The sequence below is a fragment of the Nicotiana tabacum genome, chromosome 6, assembly GCF_000715075.1.
Source record: "Nicotiana tabacum cultivar K326 chromosome 6, ASM71507v2, whole genome shotgun sequence".
NCBI classification, from domain to species: Eukaryota; Viridiplantae; Streptophyta; class Magnoliopsida; order Solanales; family Solanaceae; genus Nicotiana; species Nicotiana tabacum.
In genome coordinates, this window is record NC_134085.1 from 19,398,056 (window position 1) to 19,412,213 (window position 14,158).

A 14,158-nucleotide genomic window follows, 5' to 3' on the forward strand; every position below is an offset into this window, starting at 1 on the left:
ATTCTCCACCATCCGAGTTGCACACAATGTCAGCACCATGGCCTTTCGTTGCTTGGGGCATGGATGTGATTGGACCAATTGAGCCGGCAACATCCAATGGACACAGATTCATTCTGGTAGCTATTGATTATTTTACCAAATGGGTTGAGGCCAAGACATTCAAATCAGTGACCAAGAAAGCTGTGGTCGATTTTGTCCACTCAAATATCATATGTCGATTCGGAATCCCGAAGGTGATCATCACAGATAACGGCGCTAATCTTAACAGCAACTTAATGAAAGAAGTATGTCAACAGTTTAAGATTACACATCGTAACTCTACCCCATATCGGCCCAAGGCGAATGGAGCAGTAGAAGCAGCCAACAAAAACATAAAGAAGATACTTCGGAAAATGGTAGAAGGTTCAAAACAATGGCATGAAAAATTACCATTTGCATTATTGGGATACCGCACTACTGTTCGCACTTCAGTAGGAGCAACTCCTTATTTGTTGGTATACGGCACTGAAGCAGTAATTCCTGCAGAAGTTGAGATTCCTTCCCTTCGGATCATCGCCGAAGCAAAGATTGATGATGATGAATGGGTCAAAACCCGTCTAGAACAGTTAAACTTGATTGACGAAAAACGATTGACCGCAGTATGCCATGGTCAATTATATCAAAGAAGAATAGAAAGAGCATACAACAAAAAGGTGCGTCCCCGGAAGTTTGAAGTAGGTCAGCATGTACTGAAACGTATTCTTCCACATCAGGTTGAAGCAAAAGGCAAATTTTCCCCGAATTGGCAAGGACCATTCATTGTGACCAGAGTATTATCGAATGGTGCACTATGTTTAACAGATATTGAAGGCAAATGCATAGATATGGCGATCAATTCTGACGCGGTAAAGAGATATTATGCATAACTTTTTGAGTGTTTGTATTTAGCATTATTTCGAAGATTGGAATGACAAAGGCAATTTATTCTGCTATCCAAACACTATACCATTTGCTTCCCTTTTGAGCCATACTTGTTTCTTTCCTACCCTCTCTTGGAATCAATAAAAAAATCAAGTATGAAATAATTAAAAAAAAAAAATCATCACTATTATGTAGTGAACTACGTTTGACCTGATTCCTCAAAGAAGGATACATAGGCGCCTCACGGCTCGGTCATAGGGTGCACCACATGCACAATGTGCACGAAAAGAAACATTAAGAGACCCCAATCAAGAAACTGGGGCAGGAATTGTATTGGAAATAAGAAAAGATTCCAAGAGTTGTAATTTTAAACCCATACCAAAGCTATTTAGCTTTTAATACCTTTTCCATTCCTAACCTTATACCAAAAAGACCTTTCGATCAATCTTAGAAAAATGCTGAGGCAAGCAAATGAAGTGGTTCATAACACTCTGGTACAAACAAGGAAAGAAAGTAAAAATGAGAGAGTCTTATAGGTGAAAACCCACACGGGCACCATAAGACGAAGGAAGTTGAGAGAAAAGTAAAAAGAGAGAGTCTTATTGGTGAAAACCTTCGCAGGCACCATAAGGCGAAAAGGAAGTGAAGAAGTGAAAAATGAGGAAAATTTATCGATGAAAACTCCTTGAGACAATTGAAAGGAGATTGATTAAAAGACTGGGTTGATTAATCCGAAACGCATACCCTGATCATTGGTGCCAGTAATTCCAATCAGATAAGTCCTTTATTCCTTTTCCAACAGTCATCCAAAAATTGGATTTTTCTTTTCATTCTATAATTGTCGAAATCAGCGTATTTCGTTACTAATAATCTTACTTTCTCCAAGCTTTGAGATAAGTTTTATTCCAAACAAATAAGAAGGAATGTCAAGGTATACTACCAAGATTCAAGGTTACAAAATACGGCCACGAAAGGTGGGAGATAAAATATGGGTGTAAGAAAGATAAAATCAAAAGTGGATCAGCAAAGTCAGAAGAGGCATATGATTACAGTTAAAAGGTTTTGAAGGAAAACACACAGAGGGGAATCCTATAGTCAAGGATCAATTACAAAGACAAAACAGTCTTTTCAATCATTCCAAGGCAATAAAGAGAGACGAAGAGAAACATCACCATCGGCAAGAATACCACAGCCAGCCACCCTGCTTTAAACTAACGAAGTTTTCTTTGATTTAAAACAGGGGCAAATACAATCTTTGTGTCAGGAAATACCTGGTAAAGAATTGAAGAAGTCAGGCGTCCACCTGGAGAATGAGGATGAGAAAAGAAGAAGTCAGGCGTCCACCTGGAGAATGAGGATGAAGAAATTGAAGAAGTCAGGCGTCCACCTGGAGAATGAGGATGAGGAAATTGAAGAAGTCAGGCGTCCACCTGGAGAATGAGGATAAGAATTGAAGAAGTCAGGCGTCCACCTGGAGAATGAGGATGAGAATTAAAAAAATCAGGCGTCCACCTGGAGAAATGAGGATAAAGAAAAGAAGAAGTCAGGCGTCCACCTGGATAATGAGGATGAAGAATTAAAGAAGTCAGGCGTCCACCTGGAGAATGAGGATGAAGAAATTGAAGAAATCAGGCGTCCACCTGGAGAATGAGGATGAGAATTAAAGAAGTCAGGCGTCCACCTGGAGAATGAGGATGAAGAATTAAAGAAGTCAGGCGTCCACCTGGAGAATGAGGATGAAGAAATTGAAGAAGTCAGGCGTCCACCTGGAGAATGAGGATGAGAATTAAAGAAGTCAGGCGTCCACCTGGAGAATGAGGATGAGAATTGAAGAAGTCAGGCGTCCACCTAGAGAATGAGGATGAAGAATTAAAGAAGTCAGGCGTCCACCTGGAGAATGAGGATGAAGAAAAGAAGAAGTCAGGCGTCCACTTGGAGAATGAGGATAAAGAATTAAAGAAGTCAGGCGTCCACCTGGAGAATGAGGATGAAGAAGAATTAAAAAAAATCAGGCGTCCACCTGGAGAATGAGGATGAAGAAGAATTAAAAAAAAAATCAGGCGTCCACCTGGAGAATGAGGATGAGAATTAAAGAAGTCAGGCGTCCACCTGGAGAATGAGGATGAGAATTAAAGAAGTCAGACGTCCACCTGGAGAATGAGGATGAAGAATTAAAGAAGTCAGGCGTCCACCTGGAGAATGAGGATGAAGAATTGAAGAAGTCAGGCGTCCACCTGGAGAATGAGGATGAAGAATTGAAGAAGTCAGGCGTCCACCTGGAGAATGAGGATAAAGAATTGAAGAAGTCAGGCGTCCACCTGGAGAATGAGGATGAAGAAAGAAAAGAAGCAGTCAAGGCACCCACCTGAAAAACGAGGGAATGCAATTGAAGTGTTGAAACCAAAAGCCCACTCATATGAGAAAGGAGCACACTTAGAATCAATAAAGCAGAGGAGTCCAACAGAATCCCCAGCGAGAAACAACAAGAGTTCCAAAAGGAATACGGAATAAGACAAATGCCCAAGAGTCACCAAGATATCAAGACAACAAGAAATGCAAGGGCATGATCTAGATAAGATTTTATAATTCATGTACCATAGTCTAGTTTAATTTTGTATTTCCTTTAAAGTAAGGTGTAATAAGGAGGTCAGCAAGCAGTAAAAACAGCACGAAGCAGCAGTAACATCACAGTCCCACGGTAGTCCCAGCTACCCAAAACTTCCCGAACTACATTGACCTGATTCCTTTATAGCCAAGGATATGTAGGAAACCTTTGAAGCAGAGGTTCGGTCAAATCTTTCTAAAAATGCTTCCCACGGAGTATTCGAACGGGCAAAAATCGCTCGTATCCGCTCACTTTATCTTTGCACGAAAACTCTTCGAGTTTCCGCACAAAGAGGGGCAGCTGTGAGCACGTGATTTTTGCCTCACGAAAACTACTCCCAAATAAATCAAAAATAAAACTAATTTCTTTTAGTGTGCAATTTCAGAATTTGTGTTGCGTTTATTAATTGTCTGTGTTTTGTCCGTAAAATGTTTGCTTTGTTATAATTAGACAAAATTAAAATAAAAATACATGTTTCATGTATATTTAGGATTTAAGTATGCATTTAATTAAGTTAATTTAAATAAAATCACAAAAATATGCATTTTGTTCTATTTTTAATGTTCCACTGTGTGATTAATGTTTTGACTATATGTTAAATAATTGTTATGAAGTAATTAATATTTTTGTGTAAGGTTAAAAATTGTTTTATAATTTTTATTAGTATTTTTTATAATTTAAATAAAATTAGAAAATATATATAAATTGTGAAAGGAAATTGGACCTGGATTAAAATCCAGGCCCAAGTGAATTAATTCCCCCCCTAGCCCAATCCAAAATAGCCTGTCCGGTTCAATTCAAAGCCAGAACCAAACGACGTCGTTTGGTCATCTCTCATCAAGGGCCGTTGGATTAAATCCAACCAACGGCCAAGATTTCATCACCCTAACCCAAGACCCTTACCCGATCCATTAACCCGATTCAGTCCGACCCCAACTTTAAACCAAACGACGTCGTTTGGTTTAATGAATTAATCTTGGTCATTCATCTTGCTTGATCGGACGGACGATATCAATCCACCCCACCCCTATATAAGTCCCAAACCCTTACCCCGGCCCCTAACTAAACACCCCCCCATCCTCTCCTGTTCATCGTCTTCTCAAACAGACCCCTAACCCTAGCCGCCCCTATTCCCCTTCGCCTGAAACCCGGCGGCATCAATGCCGCCGGTCACCAAAGTAACACCCCAAAACCCCCTAAACCTCCTCTATCCAAATATGTTATCTACTTGGTTCGAATCTCCCTGAAGGTTCTCGAATCTTCATTTGAAGATTCGAGCCAAGTTCAGATCTAAACCAAACAACACCTAGTTAACACCATAGCTTCCCCTAGTCATCCTGAGTATGGATCTGTTGGTTGTTTGGCTCGAATCAGTTCTGAACTTCTCGAATCTTCTTTTGAAGATTCGGACCAAACAAGGACAAATTCAGATCCATTTCAAACTAACACCAAATGACCCCTAGGCTACCCTCACCCTTATATCATGTTTGGTTCCCTTCGAATCTAAACAGAAATGATTAGGTCCCAAATCGAACCTTCAGGAAACCTAGAAATACCAAACTTCTGGATTTTTGTCCAAATTGATTAAAGGATTGAGGTTTAATCGACCTTAGTCGAAGTATTTTCAGTGGAAAATACTTCGACTAAGGTCTGTTTGATTTCAAACAAAAAAAATCCGAAAGCCGAGTTGAGTTCGAGTCTGATTGAAGATTCAGAGGTATTTTCTATTTCTTTGTGTATTCTACGTGTATTGTTGTTTGTCTTAATAGCTTGTTAATTTTTCATGATTTTATTTGATTAATTCTGTCATCTTTGTCTCATGCCCGTATATATGGTCAAATATGAAATTATTTCTGTTGGTTGTGACTATTTATAATGTAAGCAATCGACTCGATTAAGTTCGTCGATTAGTTATATTATGAATTCTCATTCATAATAATACTGATTGAAACAATCTGTTTTCTATTATTATGTACTGTTTGTTGACAGATATTGTAGATAATCACTTTTTAACTAATACTCGTCAGTTAAATCATCCTGGTTTATATGAATCTGTCAAAATAAGGGTTGTATATATGTTATTGTCTGAACATTAAAGTTTCAGGGCATTGTCAATATTGACAATGATCCTGTGTGTGTTTGATTCTGGTTCAATGTTAAGTCCAGTCTGAATTGTTGTGATAAATTCAGTAATATGTTGTTAGTTCTGAATTCAGTGTAATATTGCTGTAATGTCAAGTTTGAATTCAAGTTTACAAAAGTTGGTCAAATACAATTGTATTAGGAGGTTAATAGGATTGGTTTTAGCTGTAAATCAGAAAGATAGTTAAGTTTATACAGATTTTAGAATCTGTTTTGCAGTAGGTTCTGATTTTTCAGTAATTACAGTAGGTCAGGGGCATTTCTGGGAATGAAACAGTAAAAACAGGGTGTTAATGCTAGTGTATTATAATGTAATGTTAGTGGCTATAGTTTAAGATACTAATGGGAAACAAGGGATAATGGGGCTGCTGAAAATCATGTTAGGATCATATAAAGTATTAAAAAGTAGTTTTTAATGGAAACTTTCTAATTTTTAAAGGGATAAAGGGTCCATCCAGCACTAAAAGGGTGCAACCAGCCCTGTATAAATACAGGAGCTGGACAGACAGAAAGAGATCAGTTTCCGGAGAGAGGGAAATCAACTTTTCATAATAGAGGGCAATCAGTTTTTTTTAAGATCAGAGAGAGAAAGTTTGGCAGACTTAAAAAGAGAGTTTTAAGAGAAATAAAAAGGGAGTTTTTCAGAGAATAGGGGCAGTTTTCAAAAGAAGAGAGTTTGAGAGATAGAGCTTAAGGCAGATTTTAGGAGATTGAAAGAGGAAAATCAAGCAAAAACAGAAATTTAAAAAGGAAGATAGAAAGAAAGGAAAACAGAGACACTAAAACAAAATTCTACATCGGAAATTAGTATTGAAGCTGATTCTGTATTCTTGAAATTGAAAGTTTTCAGTCTGCTTTGTTCTAAACATCAAAAATCAAAAATATTACTTTTGGTATTGAATCTGTCCGGATTTGTTCGATCTCATTCTTCAGTTAAAAATCTGAAGTTTCTTAAAAGTACTTTTACTGTGCATCTGGGCTCTTCGAATCCTATTCTTGTTCAGATTTGCTGTGTTATCGGTATATTCTACTGATTTTGTTACTGCTGAAACTTACTTCTTCTACCTCCATTTCCAGGTACATATCTTCTTAAATTCTATGTTGGAAAGAGATTCAACATGACTCATCAATGAAGCTAGAATTGAAATGCTATTCTCCAATTGTCCAAGTTCATTAGTTTTAATTTCATTTTTTATGTTAGTTAACTAGTAGTGAATTTAATTTGATAGCTATGAGTTAAATTGTCTTATTTTGAAATTCATATAAAGTTTTTTTGTAATAATGTTAGCCATTCCGAAATCTCATTGGTATAGATATATGTGAATTGTCAAAACAGGGAGTAAGGCATAAAAATGGGCCATTGATTACATCCCATAATACCATTAGCTAAATGTAGAGATTAAGAAGTTACATTAGTAGAATATCTTGTAACAAATATGATTTTGTTTAGATTGGTATAAGTTATTATATGGTATGATGACAGGTATAATCATATGAGTAAAGTAAGTTGGTATAGCTCATCATGATGTTAAAACGTTATGAATGTTTACGCCAAACAGTTAGGTTGCATGTAAGGTAACTTTGTTGAATTAACTTGTATAATAATTCCCTTTCTATAAATTCGATGCTTATCTATCTTCATAAAACAAAGTGACCAAATAATTAGGCCTATTAGATTAAAAGCGAGTATATGAGAATGAAAAGAGATGTACAAGCATAAATTGCCACACTTTACATCAATGATAATTAGAAATAGAATTTGCATTAAGTAAATAATGAAAATTCTCGGAAAATATTTCCTTTCTTTATGAATCATTTATTTTCAGTTTCATATGCAATTTATTCTTTGGTATATATATATATATGTCATATTTGTTTAAAAATAGTATTAATCATATTTTTATTCTGTTCTTTGAATTTGAATAGTTAGAATGAATATAACTTATATTCGGAAATCATAATCGACGAACAACCTTTAATAGATTGCGAATTCTTTTCAAAGAATTTATAGGCCTCTAAATAGGAATTTCTCATGATTTTCACATAAAAGAAATACATAAATATAATAAACAATTTGTGGAAAATCCCTGAACCATTACAAATATTTTGCGCAATTAGAGATACGTTCGCGTACCCTGATTATATTTTTAAAAGTAAAAATTCGGATTATGCGTACGCGCAATTTCGAACGAATATTTAATAAAAGGATTTATCCAAAGGCGTTAAATCAATTTCATAAAAACCCAAGATGTACGGTTCACTATTCAAGAAAAACAAATATTCTTGATTCGACACAATTTTGAAAAAAAATGATTGCTTAATAAATATATTATCAAAAGTTATTGTGTACACGTACGCGTGACACAAGTCCGCAATTTTTTAAAAAACACGAATATACGTACGCGTAATTCAATTCAAAGAAGGGTCCTCAAACACAGTAAGTATAAGCGGTAGCAAAAATCATGTAACATCAATATGTTTAATAAAAATCAAGATAATTAAGCCAATAATAAAAACAGTTAAGCGACCGTGCTAGAACCACGGAATTCGGAAATGCCTAACACCTTCTTCCGGATTAACAGAATTCCTTACTCAGGATTTCTGGTTCGCAGAATAATAAACAGAGTCATATTCTCCTCGATTCAGGGATTGAAATTGGTGACTTGGGACGCCTTAAAATTTCCAGGTGGCGACTCTGAAATAACTAAATAAATCCCGTTTCGACTGTCCTTCAATTGGAGAAAACTCCTCACGCGCCCCGCTGGCGCGGCAAAAAGGAGGTGCGACAACACCAAATCGGGCTCCTGGAATTATTCGAAGTTTTGAGGAGCTCGTCTAGCTACATGAGCCGAATGCATATCACCGCATTTAAACAGCAGTTTCACTCAAAGTTATCGAACAAAGGGTTAGAGGAATGATGTGGCATACAGCTATCCAACACTAAAAAATGCAAATTTAAAAATGCTATGCAATGTATAAAAGATGCAAATCCAGCAGCTTACAAGTACCTCATGGATTTAATATTAGATAAGTGGACAGTTTATCGCGACAACGGTAGAAGTTGGGGCATCTTGATGACCGACCTCTCTGAATTGTTCAACGTTTTTTGAAAAATGCTTGAGGGCTACCAATTACTGCCATGATTAGGATGACATATGGGGCAGTTAGTTGAGAGGTTCCTGTCCAGGAAACAGCTTGGCCAATCACTCATCGATGGTCAAGAGGTATGGCCTCTGGTAGTGAAAAAAAGTTCGAAGATTATGAGTTGAAGTCGAAAAATTACACGGTAACAACTTATATTAGAGAAACAGGTGTACTCGCAGTTAAAACATGGAGGCGTGAAGGTTATGGTGGTAGGAAGCATATTATTAATTTTTCAAGGAGGACATGTGAATGCCGAAAGTGGCAAGCTTACCGTGTGGCCTAAGATGTCCCCTTCCTCTAGCCATCTCTAATGCAGTTGTGTCTTCGTACCCATCTACTACCTGCGACTCTGCAAAATGAAAAGGGAACTGGATCAATATGAAGATGCTCCCATGGATGTGGGTATGCTGCAGGTGAATAATGAACAAACTTAGAACCCATCATCTGTGGCATCGGGCACGGAGTCTGAAATGAATACTCTGGACCCAATGGTCGATTCACAACTACTTGGATAGCACACTGACTGCTTGGGACGCTAGTGATCATCTCACCCTGCCATGGAGGTGAACCCCCAAACATATCAGCTGCATGTCATGTTGAAGATGACCTATAGTATCCGATCGCGCATGCTCGTTTGCTGACTGGTCATATGAAGGGACATCTGAAGGAGCGCCCGTGTGAACCAGGAGCGTCAGTAGCAAACCCTGTCTATGTGGGCGTCTCTGCCCACCATGTCCACCTGCTCTGCCACCTTTACGCCTCGGTACATTATGCGGCTCTGCATATGTATCACCACGTGGATACTCTGTCTCAATGTCACCCCTACTTTATTCACCTACAGCCTTAAATGAATCCAAAGCCAACCGAGACAACTCAAGTGCAAGCTCACGAACCTCTGAAATGTCACTATCCTGGACACTCAACGATCTCCTGTGTATGTGGTGTAGGCCACGAGCCTAGGTAACAATATTAATTTAAAATATAAACACTTAACATGTGAATTTCGATAAAATAAAATAAAACATACCAGAACTTAACTCTTTCCGACAAAGGTCTGATATCCCTGTGTGAACTGGTGATCGGGATGCCCGACAAGGTGACATGTAATAATATTATACCACTGTGTATATACTATGTCATCCTCATTCCCTCTTCGGACCTCTGATGTCGCAATGTAACTTCATCTGCTATCCCATAGTAGTACCTCAGTGAAATAGAATTTTGCTAATCAAAGTTAGGCTGGCCCCTGCGGTCCATCTGAAAGTGTCTGTAATCCCATTGTATAGGCCTAGGGATGAACTGGACTAAACCAAACTGATGCATCACCCTGTTTGGATAGTGCCATTTAACCGCATCCCAGCATATAAGAGGTACAACAGCACGCCATAAGTCTTACCAGTCAGGCAATATTCTGGTATGGTAGCCATAATCTCAGTGGTATATGGCATCCATGAGAATTGTATCAAAAAGTAATAATAAATAACAAACAATACATAATTAATCCACAGAGTAAATAAAAACCAAATAAACCAAACGGCTTAGTACCTGTTGCACCACTATTGCATCTAACTGATCACGAAATAAATATAGCAGATGTGTTGCTACTATATCACAGCACAATAAGGTCTTCCATCTATGAGCTTGCAGTAGGGGAGGGTCAATGTGGACGATCGGCTCTCTCAACTGCAGCTTGAAGGGAAAATTCCTCTCGTATATCCATACCTTCATGCCATAATTAAAAATAAATATATATTTAAAACTATGACCGATAAATGAATAATTTAATTTCATTACCTAAAGTAAAGGCAAATATTCACCGATGGTGCTAGTCCTACACTATGAAGCACGATAAAGAAATCTATATAGTATAGCCAGTGTGGCTGCTCCCCAAGCGTATCGCCCAACATTGTCCAGGTCTTGAAGAAATGGTAGATACATCAAACTTAACCTTGTTACTTGATGTATCAACTGCAAGTAGGCCTCCAATGATCCACATCATATATGAATGGACCCGCTGCTGGACTTCATACTCAGGGGTAACATCGATAATCGGATCAAGTAACTTTATATGTCCAATCAATGATGACATTCTATGCCTGCCCCCCTGCAATTCAGTATCGTTCGGTGCCCAACCAAGAAGTGTCATCATCGAGGAACACCATTCTTCAGCAGCCTTAGTATCATCCAACCCTGTCACAAGATCTCCGTCAATAGGTAACCCTTACAATACAACAATATCATGTAGCGTGATTGTAGCCTCACGGTACATCACAACCTTTACATGCTGATTAGTTGACATTTTAAAATCTACAGAAGTAGCAATTATAATCAGTAAATAATATCAACATTTAGCAATTAGATTACAAACTATGAAAATAATAATAACCTTTTAACAAAATTCGATATATTCAAACACAGCATGCATATCATGAAATAAGATCGGTATATATAGAATCCAAATGCATGTATTCTAGCATGTTTTTTTCAACAAAAGGCGCATTCAACACGCAAACCTTCTATTTTTCACGAAAGGCGCAATCTGATAATGAGTCTTCGTAAAGCTATAGCGCCAGAAGTCAAATCAGCGTTAGAATCTTTAATTCAACTGAGGCGCGTCAGCCTATTGAGCCTTCTGTGTAAATACAAAATATAAGGAAGGCATGTCAGTTAATCACACCTTTAGTTGATTTTAAAAATAACACTGAAGTTGCAATTACTCAGCGCGCCTTCTTCACAAATTACACTTAATGATCCATCTGTTTGGGGATGTTAATATTACAAGAAGATTCGCTGTGGCGCACCTTCACCATTAATAGAAAAAACAAATCTGACAAATCCATTTATTGGAGTGGTGCTCCATTGTTCACCATTTAAGTCAAACCTTCATTTATTTTATAGTTTAAGCAGATCTATCATTCTTTTTACAAGGAATTTTAGGCGGGAAATTTGTTTACCTCGAAAATACGAGTAACAATTAAACTTGATTTATAGGTTTAAAGATACGTGATTTAGTTCAATACTAATTAATAACCAAGAAGGCTAACGTATAAATGAAGGAAATAGGTAGAATCAAACCAGTGTGCAAGACAGTCTCGACCTCGAGCTAAGGTGGCCTCGAGGTTGGTCAAGTACAATAAAGTAAGAACAATTAAGTAAAGAGACAATTCTGATGAAATATGAGCCAAAAAGTAAGAGAGTATATTCTTTGCCAATAATTGATGATGTTTACAAATGATTGGGGTCCCCTTTATATAATAGGAGAACCCTAAATAAGGTACATTTCTATTTACAGTAAAAAATCTTATTGGGACAGCTGACTAACCGCCTAGCACGGATTCGTACAAATCTATTCCAAGATTTATTCCATGATCTTGGGGATGTGGCAGGAATCTTGCTCATTCTGTTATAAATCCATAACGACATTATCTTGAGGTTGGGTATACTCGGCTTCGAAACTCATCGCATACTTCGATCATCGGGCCTTGTACTCTATCATCGGGCTCGAGCTTGGTCCATCAAGCTCGAACTCGGCTCATCCTGAACTCGGGCTTAAGGCAACCCCTCGAGCCCGTGAAATTGGGCATACCTGATTTCGACCTTATATAGATAGTCCCCGCATTTTTTAGAGCATAACGACAAGAAACGAATTGAGTCCTTGATATTTACCTCTATTTTCCATGACATCATCATTGTGACAGTAAGCGACTGAGGAAACAAAAGCTTGGAAGCTGTCCTTTCCCAAGGAAGACTCCGAGAACTTTAACGAGTCTGGCGGCGGAGAAGATTCCGAGGGCGAAGACACTTATGCCTATAAGGACCGCGCTACATAGGTTGCGTGCTCTTAGTAATTTTTTTTCTTTTGAGGTTGATCGGCCCGTGCGAGGAACTCTTGACCGTGATCTATAGCTCTTGTAAAAAGGTTTATACAAAGTCTTTTTCCTTCCATGGCTTCTGAATCTGTTACCCTTTTATGCGGGTCAAAGCGCCTTAGCATCAAATTCATTTTGAATTTCCAAAGTTTGAGATGGTAATGACTGACAATAAGTTCTGCCCTCGAACGTTTCTGATCAATGGACCCCCAATGACCATTCGAACGTGAGTTTGAGTAGCTCTTAGGCTCAACATTCGATGAGGTAAGGCAACCCTTGGGCTTGATAGTTGAGTGAGTGCACGCTCAAACTCGAAATGAAAATAACCCTTAGGCCTTATGACAAAGTGAGGACTTGCTCGAACTTGAGTTGAAAGATAGTCCCCGAGTGAGAATTTTCTCGAACTCGGGTAGCCCTTGGGCTTAGTAGTTGAGTGAGTACTTGCTCAAACTCGAAATGAAAATAGCCCTTTAGGCTTTATAGTCGAGTGAGGATTTGCTCCAACTCGAAGTAAAGTTAGTCCTTAGGCTTTATGGATAGTCCCCGAGTGAGAGTTTGCTCGAACTCGGGTTAAGATAGCCCTTGGGCTTTTATGATCGAGTGAGGTTGCTCGAACTCGAATTAGAGTTAGCCCTTAGGCTTCGTAGATAGTCCAAGAGTGAGAATTTTCTCGAACTCGGGTAGTCCTTGGGCTTAGTAGTCGAGTTTTACTTGCTCGAACTCGAAATAAAAATAGCTCCTAGGCTTTATAGCCGAGTGAGGATTTGCTCGAACTCGAAGTAAAATTAGCCCTTAGGCTTTATGGATAGTCCCCGAGTGAGGGTTTGCTCGAACTCGGGTTAAGATAGCCCTTGGGCTTTTATGATCGAGTGAGGATTTGCTCGAACTCGAAATAGAGTTAGCCCTTAGGCTTCATAGATAGTCCCCGAGTGAGAATTTTCTCGAACTCGGGTAGCCCTTGGGCTTAGTAGTCGAGTGAGTACTTGCTCGAACTCGAAATGAAAATATCCCTTAGGCTTTTTTATGTTTACCTCGAAAATACAAGTAATAAATAAACTTGATTTATGTGTTTAAAGATACGTGATTTAGTTCAATATTAATTAATAACCAAGAAGTCTAACGTATAAATAAAGGAAATAGGTAGAATCAAACCAGTGTGCAAGAGAGTCTCGACCTTGAGCTAAGGTGGCCTCGAGGTTGGTCAAGAACAGTAAAGCAAGAACAATTAAGTAAAGAGACAATTCTGATGAAATATGAGCCAAAAAGTAAGAGAGTATATTCTTTGTCAATAATCGATGATGTTTACAAATGATTGGGGTCCCCTTTATATAATAGGGGAACCCTAAATAAGGTACATTTCTATTTACAGTAAAGAATCTTATTGGGACAGTTGTCTAACCGCCTAGTACAGATTCGTATTCCAGGATTTACGCCACGATCTTGGGGTTGTGGCAGGAATCTTGCTCATTCTATTATAAATTCATAACGACATTATCTC

The 14,158-nt window shown here is 38.1% G+C and overlaps 1 long non-coding RNA gene across 6 annotated transcripts; it reads right to left on the bottom strand.

Moving 5' to 3' along the window:
* Nucleotides 1-7,662: 7,662 nt before the first annotated feature.
* On the bottom strand, nucleotides 7,663-11,256 carry LOC142181589 (uncharacterized). 6 transcript variants are annotated; one of them, XR_012710255.1, is made up of 4 exons: nucleotides 11,178-11,256; nucleotides 10,586-10,981; nucleotides 9,063-10,513; nucleotides 7,663-8,880 (listed from the first exon to the last, which is right to left on the bottom strand). It is a non-coding gene; the product is annotated as an uncharacterized LOC142181589 (long non-coding RNA). The 6 variants fall into 6 exon arrangements; XR_012710259.1 differs by having other exon boundaries at nucleotides 9,063-10,118; nucleotides 10,337-10,513; nucleotides 10,586-11,194; XR_012710256.1 differs by having other exon boundaries at nucleotides 9,063-10,202; nucleotides 10,337-10,513; nucleotides 10,586-11,194.
* Nucleotides 11,257-14,158: the final 2,902 nt, after the last annotated feature.